The following is a 15,855-nucleotide window of genomic DNA, read 5'->3' on the forward strand; positions in this document are numbered from 1 at the left end:
AATACAGAAAATTTAGAGCCTCTGGAGAGGTGATGGTGACATCATTGGTAAAAGTAACTAATAGTCTGAGTATTTTTTGACAAATACTTTGTACTTTTATTTTTTTTTAGTATTTTTCTAACACCAGTACTTTTACTTGTAATTGAGTAATATTTTAGCAATGTAATAGTACTTGTATTTGAGTACAGAGTTTCAGTACTCTTTCCACTACTGCTTATATATGCTATGAAATCACAGGGCTCCCAGTGCCTATACCTCACAAACAGCTCACACACTCATGTTCACATTTTAACAGTGTTTGATAATCAAAATTTTTTGCAAAAGTGAAATACGCTGCACAAATTCTTACTCAACAGTTTTAGCTTAACTCAGCATTTCAAAGCAAGTGTTTTCAAATTAACTTAAACAGGTATCTTAACAGTGTTCCCTGACCCTGGTCCTCAGAGCTCACTGTCCTGCATGTTTTAGATGTTTCCCTGCTCCAACACACCTGATTCAAATGATCAACTCATCATCAAGCCTCTGCAGAAGCCTGACAACAACCTGATCATTTGAATCAGGTGTGTTGGAGCAGGGAAACATCTAAAACATGCAGGACAGTGAGCTCTGAGGACCAGGATTGGGGAACACTGTCTTAAAACATAAAGAGAAGACTGAGTCCACTTACAATAGAACTGATCAAGTGTCTACCAGGATTCTGCTGACCAACAACAATGAACATACAGGAGCACTCTTGTCCTGGGAAAGTAACAGGATCCCTTCTTGTTAAAATAAATAGTAGTTCTGCAGCATAAATATGCAAATTTTTGAAGTGAAATATAGCAAATTCAGTGGACAGGAGAATAAGAACACATAACTTAAGACAAACACGGGGAAATAATTGTGGCTGCGTTGATGTGAAGTGCCTGGGTAGAGAGCTTTCACTGTCCTATATGAAATTCCACTCAAGGTCTGTGAAGTTCTTCAGAAGAGTGGACACACAGGGACTGACTGTGACAGACTTCTTCTGAACGACTCTCCCTGTCCTCTTGAAGACAATCTTGCCCCGGCTGGCCTTGGTTCCTCTATCTGGGTTGATCCCAATGAAGAGTCTGAAAAACACAGCAGTCTGAGATCAGAGGTTGGACAGAAATAAAGTCGACTACCATATAAAGTAGCACTGGGTGATATAGACAAAATCAAATGTCAAAATATTTTGCCCAAATGCCTCAATATCAATCTTGTGATGCTATTGTAGGGATGACTATTGGTGGTTCCATCCATCCATTGTCTTCCGCTTATCCAGGGCCAGGTCGCAGGGGCAGCAGTCTGAGCAGGGACACCCAGACTTCCCTCTCCCCGGACACTTCCTCCAGGTGTTCCGGAGGGACCCCAAGGCGTTCGCAGGCCAGCCGAGTGACATAGTCACTCCAGCGTGTCCTGGGTCTTCCCCGGGACCTCTTTCCAGTGGGGCTGGTCTGGAACACCTCCGCAGGGCGCCCAGTAGGCATCTGATATTGGTGGTTTTATAACATATTTGCATACAAGATTTTTAATCATTAGTAATTTGGATATGATGACCAAAGGCTAGAGAAAAAATGGCTGCAACAGTTTCAAAAGTTCAGAAAATTGCATGTCGAATAAGTAGAATACTCACTTCTAGATGGCAGATAAATCTTGCATATCTCTCTGGCTATACAGAAGAAAACAGTAACCTGAAAGAACATAAAACATGATGTAAGTCAGGATTAGGGCTGGGCAATTTGGAGAAAATATCTAATTGCAATTTTTCTGACTAATATTGTGATTTGCTGTGTAATTTAATTTTAAGTCAAGCTTCAGTTCAAGGCTGTCAAGCTTTTGATGAAACACAGGCAAAAATCAGACAGATCACAAGATCAGGGATCGAAGGCTGTGGTGAATATCTGGGAACCAGGCAAGGCAGGAGAGACAGAAACAAGCAGGGTAGGCAATAGGGAAAACAAACCAGGAACAAGGGCTTGAGAGTCTTGGAGGGAAATACTGAAGAACCGTCTGGCAAGGAGTGAGACCGCTGGAGAGGCTTTATACTGGGCTGACTGGGGATGAGCTGAAGCTGAGCTCGCAGGTGGGTAGAGTTGGGCTGATGAGGTGGGAGTGGCTGACAGGTAGAGTGGAAAACTACTGAGGCAGAGTGAGAGGAGGGAAACTGGGAGAATAGGGGACAGATCAAGGGAAACTGGGCCTGCAGAACTGTGACACCATCTTTGTGACTTGTAGGCTTTGACCCTACAATGCAGTATTATGTTGAGAAAAACAGCAATGATTATAATAGGAAGGGCTGAAGGATACATCAAAAACATAATTCATATTGCAATTATCTTGACAGTCGTTGTGATATGACACATTATCAGTGTTGATCTTTTTTGCATGACAATTTTCATTTTCACAAAAAAAAAAAAAACTTTCAGTCATGATGATGTGACATTTTTGGAGGTCTGTATGAGGATTTTTAGGCCAGGGCATCTCTGCAGCACTACTCTACTTCATTATAATGCATTCATAATAAGATGCTTCCTGATAAGCAATTTGTAGATTAGATTTTGATGATAGAAATGACTCATTCATGGTAATTTTATGCATTATGCATTTCATTATTTAATGTTATACATTAGTTTTGTGTCTTTGGAGGATATTGCCTCAGATGGCATCCCAACCCAAGCAGCACCATGCCATGGGGAATGATGGTGAAAAATATTGATCAGGGTTTCCAAAAGTCCAAGATGATCTGCTGTTGTGTATCTCTTCCAAATTCTGTGAATCTCATAGTGTCTGGTTTAATTTCACCTCACTTTATTATCCCTTGAAGAGGAATTTTCTTATCTTATGTTTTTTTATTATCTTATCCATTGTGATACAAGAAAGTTTATCTAATATGATAAATGACTTTGTATTGAAATTTTTAAAATGTGTTTGAATAATCTGTATTGTTATGCCTCTCATAGAATGTCTCATTTTGTATCACACCATATATGTCATTTCTCTTTTCTCCCGGCTCCCATCCAGCACCGTCACCATCACATCTGACAGTTTGACCTCAACAAATTCCAGTGTCCCTGAAACAGTGTGGACAGTTTGGGACTGCAGAGACTGGGCACAGCCAGTATCAGGAAATAAACATGTTTTAAGACTTATAAATTATTAATGATTAATCAATTGTAGGATAACACAAAATTTGCAACCCTAGTCTGGAGAGGTGACATGACATCAACAGTTAAAAGTAACTAATATTCTGAGTAGTTTTTGCAACAAGTACTCTGTACTTTTACTTGAGTATTTTTCTAACACCAGTACTTCTTCTTGTAATTGAGTAATATTTTAGCAATGCAACAGTACTTCTTCTTGAGTAAAGATTTTCAGTTCTATAAACCATTTTTCAGACAAATACATTCAACACAAGAGGTACAAGAGGCAAGGCAGATTTATTTACAATTATACAACACAGGGTTGTGTAGCGAGGTTTTGTTGTGGTTGGATGTTTGGATGTTGCATGGCAGAGAGCTGAGTCTCAGCCTGAAGGAAGAAGCTGCTCCTTAGTCTGAGAGTACAGGAGCAAACACTTCTGTATCTGTGAACAGGCTGTGCATCGTTCCTGTAGAATGACACACATCGTTTCAGTGGCGGTGGCACAACATCATGAATAAATTTATATCAGACACATATCTTTGCTTCTTAATGAATGTAGGATTAAACTTAAGAATCTAATATATTTGAATATTATATAGAATATTATTATTCTAGAGGTAAAAGGTCCATATTAAACTTACATTGGTTCTCTCCGTGTTCTGCTCGGGGAGAAAAGAGCCAGATCTCAGAGAGCTGAGCAGAGGCACCTTAATAAAAAGACAGTGGACAAAACAGAAAGTTAGACATACAGGCTACTTCTCAAACCAAGACCATAATTTTTCAAAATGATGCAGAAAATCTTAACATTTCACAGGTGAGGCTTTGGCATACTTACGAGAGGAATAGTGGAGTGGAGCACAAAGGTTTGGCAAGACTTTGATGGCGATGATGATGATTGGTGCCTGTTGTGGCTGTGGAGACATACAGCACAACCCTTATAGTTTTTTTTGGGTATGATGCGGAAAGCCAGCCAAATCCTTAAGATGTTTCTCAAACCAAAACCTTAATTTCTCAAAATGATGCAAAAATTGTTAACATTTCATAAGAGAGGCATTAAGACACTTACAGGAGGAAGAGGAAGCCAGAGCCTCAATGGTGCCTATCGCTGGACACCAGTATCAGAGGAGGCCTTGATTTATTTTTCATGGTCAGAGGATGGCATTCAATGAGGTACCTTAAGAATTAGAGTAGACAAAAGATAAAGTGAAACATACAGTCCATTCCTTATTTTTTTTTTCCTAAAACCAAAACCTTAATTTGTAAAAATGATGCAGAAAATCTTAACATTTCATCAGAGAGATTTTAAAATACTTACAAGAGGAGGAGGAGGCCAGAGTCTCATTGGTGCCTGTTGCTGGACACCAGTGTGAGAGGAGGCCTTGATCTGTATTCAGCCAGCTATTCATTAGACAAAATGCATTAAACCTAGCAACCCACTGCATCAGCTACTGGCTTGACTGATCACGAGCTTCCCAGGATGGTAACCAGCGCACTGAGGCTAACAACCCGCAGACCAGCGACTGGCTCGGCTGGTCACTGTCTTCTGAGGATGGTCACAAACAAGTTCTGTTGAAACAGCTACAGGCTTGGCTGGTCCTTAGCTCCTGAAGCTAGTTACTGGCACACTGAGGCTAACCAGATTAGGTACTAATGGTTGCCTTCTTCTCTTGTATTCATGAGAGCAGGCATCGCTTCCCCGCTCTCATGTCTATGGAGATTCGCAGTCACCCAGGAAGCACAGCTTTATATGGTATTATTGGGGCGTTAATTAAGTCTCACACGTGCAGTCGAATACACACAGATGGGTTTTCTAAACAAAAATTTCTAAACATGGTTTTCTGAAGTTATGAGAGTTTGTTGAATCTGAGCGGTGTGTTTGTACGGGCCATTTGTGCAAAAAACATAAAAAGTTAGAGAAATTTAAGAATACAAATTTGTTCTTGCATCCCTCAGTTGAGGGATGGTTGCTCAATGTTAACAAAATGGCATCTTTTACTCCTCTCACAAATAATATGTCCCTGGCTGAAATACGAACATTGCTGTCTTCAAAAGAGTGTCCTTTTGCCTTGAAGTGTAGGTGGACTGCTGAATCCTGTCCTGAGGAACTGGCTCTCCTGTGTTGTGCCATGTGCCTGTGCAGTGGTTGTTTCGTCTCCCCAGTGTACAGGTCTGTGCATTCCTCACTACATTGGACTACATACGCTACATTGTCCTGTTTGTGTCTGGGTGTTCAAGCAAAAGCTTGTTCACCCCAAGGACAGAACAAAGGGCTCTCACCCATTTGCCCCGGTGCCCATGTGGTGGTGGACGGGCTGTGTCCTCAAGAGGAAAAGGGCTCTCACCCCTTTGCCCCGGTGCCCGTGTGGTGGTGGATGGGCTGGAAGGGCTGGTGTCCTCAAGAGAAAAAGGGCTCTCACCCCTTTGCCCCAGTGCCCGTGTGGTGGTGGTGGATGGGCTGGTGTCCTGACAAGGCAAAAGGCTCTCACCCCTTTGCCTCGGTGCCCATGCGATGGTCAATGGGTTGCCATCCCATGACAAAGGTCTGCCACCCCCTTGCGAGTGCGCTCCCATGGTGGTATAAGGTTTTGAGCCTCCACGAAACAAAGGTCTGCCACCCCTTTGTTCGTGCGCCTTCATGGTGGTACGAAGGACAAGGCCTCCAGGAGATGAAGGTCTGCCACCCCTTCCTCCAGACTCCTCCATGATGGAAAGAGGGCCGAGGTCTCTCAATGGATTTCGCTCGAGAACTCATGGTATTTTCACTAACCGACTTTGAAGAACTGCAAACACAAACACACACACACTGATTATTTCACTGATAAACAATTTGCAAACATCCTGCTTCACTTTCCTCTTCCAACCTACAGTGACTGTGAAACAAGTGAAAAATGAGACAGGCAGTATCTGAGGCCAGTGTTTGTTTTGTCTGTTCTGGGCTACAGCAGAAACATGGCGGTACAACATGGCAGCAACCCACAAACTCTGTACATATTACAAATGATTCTTATCTTACCCTAATGATAACATGCTTTTAAAAAACATACTACAATTTTTCCCCAGAAAGTTCACAAAAGTACACTTTTCAAATTTATTTAAATGCAAATCCTAATAAGACACAGTCCCAAAGATTTAACAGCACAGCTTTAAGGCAGCTCTGAAAGAGTTTTATTGAGGTGAATTCATCTATTTCAGAGATATGGTAGATGGTGGCTGTGGTCAACGCAAATTTCTTCATTCATATTATTGAAAAGGAAATAACAAAACAAATTTATCTGTAGAAAAAACAAAATCCGCCACTAAATTTAACACTTTTTATGTGAGATAAGTCAGCTTTTTACTCCATTTGATATTACATATAGACCTATTAATCATGCACAGACTGTTTTTAAAATACTGGAAATAACAGAATCACAACTGGAAAACACTATCAGTTCCAAAATTGTCAAATGACATATTTTCAGGACTCGTCTCTTATTGAACACTAAAAAACAGTTTATATGATTTATACAAAACCATCAGTAGAAATGACTCACTGAAATATGTGAAGTATCTTGGAGTCACATTGGACTCAAAGTTAATCTTTAAAAGTCATGTGAAAAGGAGTAAAACACAGTAAAATTAAATTTACCAAAATTTAAATAGATTAGGCCGTTCTGACACTTAATGCTACCCAAATATTTTTGCATGATTTTGTCCCATATCAAATATTGTTTTACTTACTAGTCACAACACTTAAACCAATAGAATCACTTTTCAAGAAAGCCATAAAATCATCATCACAACATTCTGGGAAAACATAACTTGTTGAACCATGAACATTTTAAATACTTTAAATATGCTTATTTTGTATTTAAGGCTTTGCGTGGGCTGCCCCCACCTCCTCTAAATGAACACGTGAACAAAAACACACTGTGGTTTGTCTTTTTTTAAAACCTGTTTTGTAAATTTATATTTGTACATTGTCATTGTAAAGTCTCTCATTGTTGTAACCCCATGGATTAAAGATGAAAATTAGCATTTTTGCTGTAATCTGGCATGTTTACATTTTGTATTTTTAAACTGATGTTGATTAACATTCACTGATGCTATCAAATAAACAAATAAAGTAAACAATTTAAATATTCAATGTCTGCCATAATCTGCAAATAAATCCCAGTAAATTTTAGACACTGGACCTTCAGTACACTGTGTATCAACAAGTTCAAATTCAGTTTTAGAATAAAAGCAGGTCAACCAGAAAATATTCCTCTAAAACACTGAAACATATAAAGACCAAAAGGTTTCATCTAAAGACTAGCTGGTTTTAAACTGAAATCAAGTATTAATAATGTACAAATGTAACTGACATTAGTGGACATTTAAAATCATTCTATTTATTAACATAAACACTTATTTTTGCAACTTGGACCATTAATGCAACAAATAATGCTGATAATAATCTGCCAAATATGTAAATATACATTCATATAAACAAAGAGCATGACGAATTATTACTAGGTACATTCTACAATACTTTGTCATTAAAAATAAAAAATAAAAGCATATTATGTAAAACAGCCACAGTTGACTACATTTTTAAAATACATTGATAATATTAGTCTATCAAGTTTCAGATTATTCTGTGAGCTAAGTGGAGCCAGACGCTGGAAGAAGCACTAATATAAACAGCATTAGTCATTTTTAATTAATCAAACATGAAAATCATTGAAAAACTGCAAACAGGGATTTAAAATAAGAATTTTGGAGTAATATTTACTCAAATTTTCTTCAATTCATTTCACTCAACATTTAATTTCCTCTAGTATAAAGAAGAAACTATAAATGCCGTCCGTTTTGCATTTTAGACAGCAAATAGACCAAGTTTGCTAATTTAAGTTGTGTTGTGTGAGACAAAAACTGCAGTTACATTTCTCTGATTACAGACAAAAAAATTTACATTTTGCTTCAATGTTATTTGGAAAGCAACTCACAAAAATGTATTTACTTCACATAATATGCAAAGAAAATACATTTACTCCTTTCTGAGCAGGATACAGTTCAACAAAACCAAAACACACGAGCAAAAAAATCAGGTCTTACCTCATCAAAGGTCGGTTTGGGAATGAGGCCCAGAATTCTCGGAATTCTATTTGCAAAAGGTTCCGTTGTGATGTCACTGACCCTGACGTGATGTCATGGTCAGAGTTCTATTTCCTTTTAAGGACTGGCAGTCATCTTGTCACAAATTCATATAAAACTATTTATTTTTTAATGACTTTTTAAAGTGTACTTGCTATATTAAATCAGTGTTTCCTGACCTTTTTCCCTTCATTTGTCTTTAAGTAAACTGTCAGCCCGACTAATATATTTAAGCATGTTTCATATTATATTCAATTCATAACAATAACCAGACAGAACAACTGTTTAACTTTACAATTAACCAAACTAAAGAACACAGCCACTGCAATAAAGTTTAAAATGAGAGATTTTATTGAAATTTAAGCATATATTTTCCAGTGAATATTGCATCAGAGATGTTTTTCCCTGACATTTTAGGAACATTTTCTCCAATTCTATAATACAGATGCATTATGTTTTTGTTTTGTTTATAGGCCTTAAAAACTTAGGTTAATAGGCCTATTAAGTATTTTTAGTATCTTTTCTTTTGACAAATTTAGTTTTTTCTTTTTTGTCTTCTTTCTTTTCTACTGTTCTGATGCAGGATGAGGCTGTTTATCAGAGTGTGAAGGCTCTGTGAATATAGTTTATGTTCAGGTCTGCAACCCGTCTTTATCCTGTAAGATATTTTTTAAGTTTATATCTTAGAGTGCACTTTAAATTTTAAAGATAAATTAATTGATTTGTCTTCACAAGACAAAGGCAAGTTTTCCCTTTAAAATCAAGAAGACCTTGTTTCCCTCTGTGACTCTTTGGCAGCCCATAGTGGGGGTCAGGACCCACAGGTTGGGAACCAGTGTACTAAATCACTACTGTCACTGTCTGAATCAGTAGCTTTTGAAAATGTCAATAGTTGTCTTTAAAGGGATAGTTCACCCAAAAATATAAAATTCATCATCCAATCATGATACTCGCTGTCCATTGTGACATTGGATTGGGGTCAATCATGATGTCAAATTGGAAGGAGACCAATCATACTGCAGGGTGACATTGGACGTAGCCAACGTAACTTCTACATAGCCAACTTAACTTCATTTTCTTTGTGTACGTCGCTGCTAACAGATGGAAAGCTGCCCCCAGCAAGTGAATCAGGAGACGACTCAACGCCAAAGTAAGTTACTTAACTACTTCATGTTTTCAGTCTAGCTCTTAAATAGTCATAAATGTTATATTTCCATCCGTTGAGTATTTTTTATAATTTTGTTTGAGTGCCATGTTACTGTTATATGGCAACCACAGCATTGTTAAGGCTACCGTTGTCACTAATATTAAGTAACTAACAGCCTGCTTTTTTTTTTCTTAAATATTTGGTCATGTTATGCTAGTTACTTTTCTGTCTATCTCAGAAAGTCGTTTTATCATTATGTTGTCATACTATTGCTACACAACATCTTCAGTCAGCAGACAGCAACCATTTTCGCTAGCTTTTTGGTAATGCCCGCTTTTTTCTTTAGAAATATTGCCTGTCACATAAAGTTGTTTTATCATTATGTTGTCAGGTGTCACAGATAGCTATTGTTAACACTACTAACCTTAATACCTGTAATATTACTGTGAGTGGACAGCCGTGTGTAACTCTTAAATTACTGTAACCGTCAAAGTATTACCATAATTCGAGAGACTCTGGTTCAGTGAGTTAACCAAGAGTTATGGCGCTCTCCTGTCATCCCGACCGTTTGGTGTAAGCTGGTCACAACCTTGTGATTTATAACGGTGGCCTTACATGAGTGTGTGTATCTGCTGCAGTGTTCAGTGCATGTTCCCATTCAGTGTTTACTTGTTGTCAAGAGCTGTTGTGGGTGTGTTTATAGTACCTACCATTCTACTGCGTTTATTAACTGGTTATCTAGCTAATTGTCTAATGACATTATTTTAAATTATGTGTATTTATTGAGAGCATTTTACACAACATAAAATAAAATCCATCTCTCTCCCCTCTCAAACCGTTTCCATAGTCTGCTACCAGACATCAAGGCACATGTTAGGTTGGAAAAACGTGATATTCATCCTCTGATGTTATGTGTTTACCACAACTGTACATGCATACTGGAACAGCTGCCCATTAATTATCTGCAATTAGTAGTGATTTTACACTTACTAATAAACCCTACACACTGTTGTAGCTTGTTAAAATATCATGTTGGCAGGAGTGTCAGACGCAGCCACGGACTGAGTGTTGGTTAACAGTAACTCTAGTAAACTCGCTAAAGCTAACCAAGTCAGTTATCATGGTAAAAAGCCCGATTATCTTTAATAACCTCTTATCCAACGAGCTAGCGTTAATTAATCACCTGAGGATGTCGGTGAAGTTGTCAACAACTCGCGGTACATTTAGTAGGGATTTAGTAGGATTATTGCATAATATATTCTTCATTCATTCATTTTCTGTAACCGCTTATTTCGTAAGGGTCGCGGGCTGCTGGAGTCTATCCCAGCTGACATTGGGCGAGAGGCGGGGTTCACCCTGGACAAGTCATCAGTTCAGTACAGGGCTGACACATAGACAGACAACCACTCACATTCACACCTATGGGCAATTTAGAGTCACCAATTAACCTAGCATGCATGTCTTTGGACTGTGGGAGGAAGCCGGAGAACCCGGAGAGAACCCACGCAGACACGGGGAGAACATGTAAACTCTGCACAGAAAGGATCAAACTCAAGACCTTCTTGCTGTGAGGCAGCAGTGCTAACCACTGCACCACCGTGCCACCCTAATATATTCTTATATACTGTAATTTCATATATACATACTGTTAATCCTTCACATTTAAAGATATTTGCAACCAAAATACATTCCTGTAAAGTATTTTCACTGAATTTTGAGAATTGCATTGCTTTTTCACCTTGGCAATTTTGTTTGTCATTTTTGCATCCTAAAAAACATTTTAGGGTAATATATTGTATATTTCCATATTTCACTGTTAAACCATCATGTGCAGTTTATCTTCAAACTGTCAAACTTGTCTAAATATAGTCATACACACCATGTGAACAATTATCCATGTCTGTACAAGGTGTATATGGTCTGAATGTACTGTTCAGTCTATCTATCTTTTTTATGTGTACGCTCTATTTTGAGCTGCTGTAACGTGAATTTCCCCTGTGTGGGATCAGTAAAAGTTTATCTTATCTGAACAGGACGACACACGTAAACCTGCAGCTGAACACATGACTTTGGCCCTCATGATTGAGGGTTTTAACATGAATTATCTTAAATATCTGAGTGTTAATGTGAAGGTAAATGAGCCTCGGTGCTTGAGTCTGGCTCCAGATCTCTGATTCAGTGTTTCAACAAGGTCTGCTGTTGTGCTCTTGATGGATCCCCCTGCCTCCATTTTGAAAAACAACCCAGCCAATCTGACCTTTTTAGGTGGGAATAAGAATGTTGTCATCATTAGGAGATGTCATCTACCACTGCTGACAGCAGAAAATGGTGCCGGTAAAATGGCAAAGAGCATTGGGGGAATGGAAACATCTGTACAGGTGAAATGAAGCTGTTGACCAGAACAGCACATGCACAGGCATGATTTTAGAAATTCATGGGTTTAACCAAAGTACATTTATTCCAAATCTGCACAAAATGTCAGATATAAATCTGTGAACAGTTTGCAGGTGTTGGAAAACAAATATTTAGTCGCAAAGCCAATGTTGCATCATTTCTTTGCTTCATGTGGTTGATCCAGGCTAGCTGTTTCCCTCTGCTTCCACTGTTTGTGCTAAGCTAGGCTAATCACATCCTGAATTCAGTGTTGTACACACGATCCTTTCCAAATTTCCAAATCAACACACTAATTATCAATGAGTTGCTGGCAGTGATTCACATAGTTTTTCAGTAGCAAGGACCACACCATCAAAAAGATAAGTTTAACGATTTATTAATGCAAAATGGTTTGTGTGCGAGGCCTGAAACCCACCTGCTGTTCTTCTGCTTGTCGACCATGGGAAGTTCAGAGGTGAGTGGATAGATGATGCTGCTTGTTGGATGAAGCAGCAGCTCAACTTTCCAAGAGACGATGCTGTGTGTCGTCTGACAGCAAGGTAAAGCAGCAAAAATACTCTCAATATAGTGTTCACACTCACTTTAACTCATATTGATTTTTTTTTTAGATGGCTAAAATATGTTTTGCTGCTGACCACAGCAGTACATTGCTTGCCTTAGTCTTTTTTTTTTACCATTTTGGGATGCCAAAATGGCAATATGGACTCATTCCTCTATAGCTGTGTTAACCAAACTTTTTATTTTTTTTTCTGGGGACCTTCATTTTAAAATGACAAACTATCTTGACCCATTTCACTATGGTAAATAATAAATCTTGGGAAGAGTTCATTTGTGCTTAAATGAACATTCCTGACCATTTTTACTGCTATTTCTGCATCACCTTAAATTCTCTTGAGGCATTTTAGCCTACATTATGAATGAAACAAAATAAGTTAACTGGTTCTCATTTTTTCCTCCCATCAGTAAAATAATTTAACATTTTAAAAGTTTTAGAAAAGGTGTAGTGAAGATATAAATCTTAAGGTTTTTTTTTCATAGTTTTTAATTTATCTGGCGACCCAAATAAAAAAAACTCCTGTGACCCACTCTGTGGCAACGGCTACTTTATAGGACCATGAAAATTTGTGGGGTGAAAATGTCACAGTTGTGTATGGCTGATTTTTCATCAGCTGTGATGGCAGCAGCAGAATAACAAAGGCTCATCTGCAGAGGTGGAGGTAACTAATTACAAACACCCAAGTTACTGTAATTGAGTAGTTTTGGGGGTACTTGTACTTTTATGAGTAGATTATAATGTCTATACTTTTACTTGAAGTAGTGTATATTTACTTTAATTACTTAAGTATTCATTACAACACGAAATGTACTTAGTTTCTTTCAAGATCATGATTGCGTTCTGAGTACAATTTGAATTAATATCCAAACACTTCCCCAGCATTTTTGTAACCAATCAGGCGATCTGATCACAAACAGGCCAATGAAAACCAGGACATATGGACAAAAACTAAGCAACACAGGTCTGGAGTATGGATGTTAATGATTAATCATTAATCAGCATCAAGAATTTAATCAGTTACAACTGTACCCATGAATTGTACCCATTGAATCTATAGTCTAGAAATGGCAGTAATAATTGCACCTCATTCTACATTGTTTTGTCTGGTGGAGACATTTGTTGAATAAAGAAACGAACAATTAAAATGAGAAAAAAAAAGAAAAAAAAATGTTGTCTGTCTTATAATTAATTATTAATAAATTGCAAAAGCAACTAGTGTTTGAGGCAAGTACTTTGTACTTTGACTTAAGTATATTCCTAACACCAGTACTTTTACTTGTAATTACATACTTTAGCAATGTAACAGTACTTGTACTTGAGTACAGATTTTCAGTACTCTTTCTGTCACTGATCATCTGTGCTTTAGCCTACAGAAAATTCTAACTGCTGATGTTTCTGCTTCCACTTTCACAAAGGCTCCTAAAAAATTAAAAGAGTCTAAGTGGTAAATAGTTTAGAAATGTTTCTTATCATAGAACCAGTTTTGTCCCATTAAAGTTCTGAGCTGTACATAGGTTTGTGAAGGTTAATAACACTCATCATTTTGGATTAAAAACAATCATTAAAACCAATATCTGAATATCTGAATGTGACCATTTTATTTCTGAACACCATCATATGGTCAAACTTTCCTGAAGTGATGATATTCTAACTGTAAAATTCAATGGTGAGAATCCATTTGGTCAATTCCTCAAACACTGCAGATCACTGGCTCCCTCTGCTGGCCAGGGTGACAAATGAACTGTCATGACTGTGGCTTAAACATCCTCTTAACCCTGTGCTGCCCCTCAGCCAACAGAGAGGCTTTTTGTCTCTCACCATTTTTTATTCCTACACCTGATCATGTGTTGTATGTTTATGAACAGTCCAGTGAGGTGCAGGAGTGGGTATGAAGTGTCAAGAGGGGGAGGCAGCTGCTTTGAGGAAGACAAACAAGTAGCTGCATATTTAAAAAGCTTGAAAGCTTGCACATGTGTTAAAGAAGTAAGAATGTATATGTATGTACTGTATATACTCAATACCTCTGATACCACAGCAAAAGTTTCCAAGTTCTGGACAAATAAAACAGAGTCAACTTCCAGGCAGAACAAGAAAGACTGGAATGAAGTCTTGAGTCTTTGAGCAGTTTTATAGCTTCTGTGCTTCTGTTGCAATGAAATGTATAATTAATGGAGACTATCATTTAAAATGTAGTATCAAAAAGTATTCAAGTATACATAGAGCTTTGACAACTTTAATATATTTAATAGAGGATTTTCTTTCTGTTGCCTTGGGGCAGCATCAGCTGGTTTAGGCAACTTTTCAGAGTTTTATTGTGTTTTATGAAGGACTTGTGATGTAAAATAAAGGCCTTGGGCAGCACTTCATTTATAACTACACTGTAAGTTCACCTTAATCCTACTGACTGGTCTACCAGCAGACTGCAGGAGTATACTTTTTATAATATCCTACATGTGCTTTATTCTATTATTCCAGTTATTCATGACTGTCAATCTATTCGTTGCTGATGGCATATCATTGCTTCTGTATTAGTATACCAACATATTGGGCCCTCCAGTCAAAAGCACTCAATTCTGTTTATGAAATTTTAATAGATGGAACTCTTTATTGATTGCAAGCAAGCAAAACTATTTTTATATTTCATTCCAGGTGGAGACACAAGGTGCTGCACAAAGAGTGAGTCATGAATGTTGCAGCCACAAGAACAGATGCTATAAAACCAACCATGCACACTGTAAAATCAAATACTCTTTTAATACTCATTAATTGTAATTAGTGAAAACCTAAAACTTAAACTTTTAACTTTACCACATGAAATAGTTTTTTATTCTTATAATCTGTCCTGTAAAAAACAGAAATCATTATTTCAAGGCAGTTGCCTTCGCAAGACCAAAAGTTTTGAATCAAACTCAAAAGTTTGAGAACACTTTGAAAGTTTGTGTTATCTTGTTGCAATGAGAGGTGTGAATAAAATTTGATTTTAAAAAATATTAAAATATTTGAGTTGGCATAATCAAATATTTTAATTCAACTGTAATCAGTATAGTATAGTATATGTAGCAAGTATTGCTAACTTATTGGGGTTCACAGTATAGTAAAATATTAAGACATGAGAATTAAAACCATTTTAAAGGAAGAAAACACAAGATGAAATAAAATAATTAAAATCAACAGTTGACTAATAAAAATATAAAATCATGTGATGTAAAGGAAATACGTGTGTATTAAAACCAAATAAAATGAAATAAAAATAAAAGCTTGATTGAGTTCATGTTTGTCATGGCTTTGAAGGGGGAGGTCATGTAGTAAGTAAACTCATGTCAGTAATAATGTTATAACACAAAAATAAGTGAACACTGTGCTATGATGCTTGCAGCAGTTTATTGTTGGAGGTGCCAGAGACTCCGGTCAGTAGAGTCTGATAAATCTGTTGGTAGGATGAAGGTTATCAGGGACATTCTAGGGTCAAACAAGCCTAATCGAACAGTTTGGATCA

The sequence above is a fragment of the Lutjanus erythropterus genome, chromosome 4 (genome assembly GCF_056507025.1).
Source record: "Lutjanus erythropterus isolate fLutEry1 chromosome 4, fLutEry1.hap2, whole genome shotgun sequence".
NCBI lineage: Eukaryota > Metazoa > Chordata > Actinopteri > Lutjaniformes > Lutjanidae > Lutjanus > Lutjanus erythropterus.